Raw genomic sequence first — 6,525 nt, forward strand, 5'->3', positions numbered from 1 at the left:
CTGTAGCATCCACTTCCTCCACCATGCAAATGGGTGTTTCTAAATTTGATTTCAATGCCTTGCAATAATTCATGTTGACCACTTTGTACTTCTTATCTCCCACATAGCAGTATCCTGTCATTTCATGCTGCCATCTGTTTTCCTTGGCACTCCTATTTTAGGGTCTACCTAAATTCATTTTTTTCTTGTAATTTAACATACTATAGAAACTCTTTTTCACAATATCTTCTTCATACAAACACTGGTCTCCTGACATATTCTATCATTTTCATATTCTTTGAGGTGAACGATTCAATAAGCAAATCAATTTCAACCAGGCAGTGAACACACCTTTATTCTATGAGTAAGTAATTAGTTTTCACTACCCCATATGCATTACTATGACACTAGTATTTTGAACAACCAACATTTTCTGTAGGAATAGCACATTTTAACTAGGCTTTTTGTTGTTAAAAAATGTCATTCTGTTTATTAAAATCCTATTCTGAGCACTAAATTGGAGAATATTTTATATCTTATAAAATTTAGTTCATATTTTACCATGAAGATTCTAGTAAAAACATTAAATTAGTCTTGAGTGCTGTTTGCAAAACATTTTGAAGTACTATTGGCAAGGAACTAGGTATATAAACTTGTACGATGATACAGATTAAACCTCTTGTCCTGTCTTCATATTTAAAACATTTTGATTTGATAACATATCAATTGAATAATAAATCAAAGTGCTAAATGTCAAAATAGTTCTCATGCTATTGAGTTACTTACTTGTAAATTTCAGCCATTTTTAAATTATTAGATAACAAAAATAGGTACTTCATAGAATCACCATTCTCTATGTACAAAGCTAAACAAGCCCTTATCCAGCCTGTTTTATTTTTGTTGTTTGTTTTAATAAAAATAGTGTGTCCTCAGCATAGTTGATATGAATCAAATCAACAAGTGTGTCCATATTTTAAAAAAATACTAAAAAGAACTTTCTACCTTTCTATTTTAAATATTGTTTAAGAGCAGATTTGAAAAATTTAGAATATTTTTGTTTTATTTCAGTGAAATGATTGTTATTATTTGTTGGTTGTTTTTTTTATAAAATATACATAACCTACATAAAAATAATAAAAGTTTATGGTTAATACATACAATTCATATAGTTAAAAGAGGGGTAATCTACAACACACTTAAAAAAGTAGGTTGTGTAGTAGAGTGTCAAAAAAGCATATAAATGTAGTATAAAATATGTTCTTCTCAATTCCTGAGTTTTATTTAAAAATGAACTTTGTGTTAAGATGTATAATCAGATATACATATAATAAGGATTTTCTTTGATCGCCAGCATTAAATGAAATTAATAAAAGCACTACCAATGGCTAGATATACACATTTATAGTATCTCTACCAAACTCTAATGAAAATGTCAATATTATAAAAATCCTTAGAGATGAAAACCTTTAGTCAAAAAATGAATAAAATTAAGAAGTAAAACTCAAAATTGATATTGTTCGATAGTTGGTAGGTTACTAAATCTGTTTGAGCTTCAGTTTTCTTATCTGTATCATGCCATCTACATAGATCTGTTATGATGATTAAATACAACTACATATATTTAATGTATAAGGTTTAATGTATTATATAATGTATACATTTGATAAGTATCAAGTACTATTTAATTTTTGATAACTTAAATATATGAAATGGTAAAATACTTAATGCAGCTTCAAAAATGAAAATCTAAGGCTGATTGCCCAGTAAACTATTGAGTAGATTAAACTGAAAATTATGGGAAAAGAAAATGATTTTAGTAATTTAAGACCCTGAATTAAAAATCCAAAATGATAGGAAACTTACTGAAAATCATATTAATCATAAAAATGTTTGGGGGACTCCAAGATGGTGGCTGACAAGAAGGCAGTGAGGGAGATAGTGTGAGTGAGTGAGAGAGTGAAAGGGGAGTGCGTGGACGTGTGGGGAGTGTGTGTATATGTGAGTGAGGGACAGCTATATTCCGTAGGACTGTTGGGGACTGGAGGACCAGACTCTCCTTGCTGGGCAGCCTCTACTACAATTGAAATCTCCCGCAGGGCAGCCCTCTCTGCTGCAAAGACCATGCCATCTTGAAGGGGGGAGCTGCTGTGATTGGAAGCCCAGCCTTAACTTCACCCAGGGAGACCTCATATAACACCCGGGATCCTACAGCCACAATGCCCAGGGTCCAGCTGCCTGGGCTGTGAACGCATGAACACAGAGACTCCATTTCCCCCAACCACAGCCACCTACAAAATTTGTCCAGTGGGAGACAAGGCGGCGGCAGAATAGATGGGCGAGTCCTGCACGTTCTTACAGAGCATATAGAAGAAACAGCTGAATCGAATAACATCCAAATGGAATTGGTAAGTTAAACACAGCTGGAAAGGTCAGAGATTGCCTGGAAAGAGGTGGGATCAGGGGTCTGGGTTGGAGGAAGAAATGATTGCAGCTGGGACTAGAGACTCAGAGGGAGACTACACTGCACCAAATTCACATCCCTTGGTGTCAGTGTACCCCTTGAATGTGGAAGGGGATCCATAGGCCTGATGGCAGTGGGGGACTCTAGTTCTAAACCCACAGCTGTGGGAGGCTGCACCCAGAAAGGCAGCCTGAAGTTCTACATTGGCCATGCACTGCCAGGGTGGATAAAGATGCGAGGAAGTGTGGTTGCTCTGTCTTTATAATTTACATGCTTTTACTTGCTAAACCCAGTGCATAGGAACTTTCAATTAAAAACACTCTCCGAGACTGCAGGGAAAGGTGGTTTTTGTGGAAACTGGGGAGCAGAATAGGGAGAAATGATCAGGAATCCAGCTCTGGGACAGACCATCCCTCCAATCCTGAATATGCATTTTTCTCCTGAAGACTTGGCTCCTCCTAGCAGCGCTGCCACACCCAGTCTTGAGCTTGGCAGGGAATACCCCAGGGAGCCCTGGGGGGCTGGGTTGAGGAGCCATTTGATCCCAGAAACTAATACAGAAACACAGCCACCTAGGGGCCATGTCAGCAATAGCCGCTTGTGTAAACATGACTGAAAGCACGCAGAAAAACAAAGTGGGCAGATTTATCCCTCCTGCATGAAACCAAGGTTTTGGCATATAACACAGAGGAGCGGTGGATTGCTGGGAACTTCAACACTGTGATGACTACCTGACAGGAAACTGAGATGTGGTAGGCAGAACAGTTAGAGAGGCGTCTTAAACCAGCACTCATGGGACATTGAAGCTCCGCTGAGCAAACAAACTTCACTACTTCACTCTTTTATTTTTTATCTTTTACTTAAGAAAGTAAATCTTTTCACTTTATTTTATTATTTTTTATTTATTATTATTATTTTGCTTTATTTTTTATATTTTTTGATTTAGTGTTCTACATTCTTTTTTATCATTATTACTCTATATCTTTTTTTCCTTTATAGCAACATTTTCTTCCTCACTTTTCCCTTTCTCATCCTGTTTCTCTTCTGTTCCTGCTGTAGTTTCTCTCTATCCTCTTATTTTAATCCATGTTAAAAACTGATCTTCTTTATCTGCTTTATCGATGCATTACTATTAAAGAAATCCCTGATGGCCTACACATATATATAATTCCCTCTCCCCTGCTCCAAGTCCATGCACACTTCTCTTTTCTCTTTCTCCACTAGCCAATTTTTGTTGTTATTTGCTTGTTTGTTAGTTTGTTTTTGTTGTTTTATTTCATGTTTTGTTTTGCCTCTCCTCTCCTGTTCTCTTTTTCTACTAATACCTTAATTAATTTCAATCACCAACTCGGGCCTATCTACTCTCTAGTCTCCTTTTTCAATAATAGATGAATACATAGATATATTAAAGAAAGGTAAAATTTATATATATATATATATATTCTTTTATGTATATAAGTATATAAAATGATTTAATATAAATATTTTTAATTATTATTTTCTCAATTATTGTTTTCTATTATATTTTTGAGTATTTTGTTTTCTACTTTTCTTTTTATACACTCATTCTCTTTCTTCCTCTTCTACACCGAATCGTGGCCATTTCCCATTCATTCAATTCCTTTACCTTACCTTCTGGAAATAAGCTCTGTCTCTTCAGATTAAGCTTCCCTCCTTCTTTTCTGGGTGTTTGTTGCTTGCATTTTGGGAATTAGTTGTTGCTTTTTTAGTTTTCTCCCCATATAGATATATTGTTTCCCTTCTTCCCCTTCTTTTTCCTTCTTTTTCTTGTCTCTCTTGCCTTTTTTCCTTTACTCAATATTATTTTTGCACTCTTTTCTCTCCCTTAATTCTCTTTTCTCTGATGGTCACCTTTATTTGGGGTTATGGTATCATGAATATATTTGTGTTTTGTGCCCTCTGTGTTGTCTTGTTGAGTTGTATTTTTTGCCTTTAATTCAATGTAGTAGACAGTGAGCCACATAACCAGGTAACCTGAGAGGAGCAAAATGGGGAGACAATGAAACAGCGCCAAAATGAAAGAAAAAGAGGAATTACTGGAAAAAAGAAATAAACAAAATGGAGGCAAGCAATTTGTCAGAGAAAGAATTTAGAGCAATGGTTATAAGGACGCTGAGAGGGATAGAAGACAAATTCAACAACATATGTAAGAATTAAGAGGAAATGAAGAAGAAATGCAGAATGACATCATTGCAATGAAGAACAAAATATAAAGCATCAACAGTAGACTAGAAGAAGCTGAGGACCATATCAGTGAGCTAGAAGAAAAGGTAGGAAAAAATAGCCAAGCAGAGCAGCAACTGAATAAAAAACAACTTATAAAACATGAGGAGAGCCTAAGGGAGCTTTGGGACAATACAAAACAAAACCACATCAGCACAATAGGTATGCCAGAAGGAGACAAAACAGAGCAAGGGCAGAAAACCTGTTTGAAGAAATAATGACAGAAAACTTCCCTGATATTGGGAAGAAAAAGCTTACACAAGTCCAAGAAGCTCACAAAGTCCCAAACAAGATTAACTGAAAAAAATAGAAACCAAGACACATTATACTTAAATTGGAAAACACCAAAAACAAAATAAGAAGCATAAAGGCTGCCAGAAAGAGACAGAAAGTTACTGATAAAGGATCACCTATCAGATTATCAACTGATTTCTCAACAGAAACACATCAGACCAGAAGGGAATGGAATGAAATATACAAAGTCATGCAAAGCAAGGGTCTGAATCCAAAAATACCATACCCAGCAAGGCAATCATTCAAAATTGAAGATGAAATCAGGAACTTCACAGCCAAAAAAGAACTAAGGGGGTTTATTACTATCAAACTAGCAATGAAATAAATGGTAAAGGGACTGCTGTACAAAGAAGAAATAGAAGGGAAGAAGGAACACAGGCATAAAGAATAAAAATTGCAACAAACAAGTACTATCAAAATAACTGTAAATGTAAATGGATTAAATGCCACACTCAAAAGACATAGTGTAGCTGAATGGATAAGAAAACATGACTCATATATCTGCTTGTCTACAGGAGACCCACATCATAACAAAGGACACAAACAGATTGATAGGGGAATGGTGAAAAAACATTTTTTTAGGTTAATTGAAATGAAAAAAATCTGGGATAGCAATACTTATATCTGACAAATTAGACATCAAAGTGAAGGCCATAACAAGAGATAAGGAAGGCCACTTCATAATACTAAAGAGAGCAATCCAACAAGAAGAAATAACACTGGTAAACATATATGCACCCAATACAGGAGCACCCAAATACATAAAAAAAAAAACTTCTGGAGGATATCAAGGGAGAGATTGAAAGCAATACAATCATAATAGGGGACTTTAATACCCCACCAACACCACTGGATAAATCCTCTTAAAAAAATCAGCAAGGAAACATCAATCCTAAATGACTCACTACATCAGATGGAATTAATTGACATTTTCAGGACATTTCACCTCAAAGCCACAGAATATACATTCTTCTCAAGTGCACACAGGACATTTTCAAAGATTGACCACATATTGGGACAAAGGCAAAGTATCTTAAAATTCAATAAGATAGAAATCATAGCAAGCATCTTCTCAGATCACAATAGCTGAAATTAGAAATCAATTACAATAAAGACAATGAAAAGAAAATCAAACACTTGGAGGCTAAATAGCATGCTACTAAACAATGATTTCATTACCAAAGAGATAAAAGAAGAAATAAAAAGTATCCTGGTAAAAAATGGCGATAAAAACACAACAATCCAAAGTCTATGGGACACAATGAAGGCAGTCCTGAGAGGTAAGTTCATAGCTCTACCAGCCTACCTCAAAAAACAACAACAAAAAAATTGTAATAAGTCGTCTAACTCTACAACTTAAAGAAAAATGGTAAAATTATCTAATCCTACAACTCAAAGAATTCTTAAAGAGAACAACAAGAAAATTCCAGATCAGAGTGGAAATGACATAGAGAACAACAACAAAAAATCAACAAAACCATGAGCTGGCTCCTTGAAAGGATAAAGAAGATAAATGAATCTCTAGCCAGGCTCACCAAGAAGCAAAG

General features: G+C 35.2%; 1 long non-coding RNA gene across 1 annotated transcript in view; it reads left to right on the forward strand.

Moving 5' to 3' along the window:
- LOC107184807 overlaps positions 1–6,299 on the forward strand; it is an 18,564-nt gene extending 12,265 nt beyond the window's left edge. Inside the window, exon 2 of the long non-coding RNA XR_001515720.1 lies at positions 6,246–6,299. This is a non-coding gene — a long non-coding RNA (uncharacterized LOC107184807). The remainder of the gene's footprint in view (positions 1–6,245) is intronic.
- Positions 6,300–6,525: the final 226 nt, after the last annotated feature.

Source organism: Myotis davidii, unplaced genomic scaffold (genome assembly GCF_000327345.1).
Source record: "Myotis davidii unplaced genomic scaffold, ASM32734v1 scaffold28, whole genome shotgun sequence".
Taxonomy (NCBI): Eukaryota; Metazoa; Chordata; class Mammalia; order Chiroptera; family Vespertilionidae; genus Myotis; species Myotis davidii.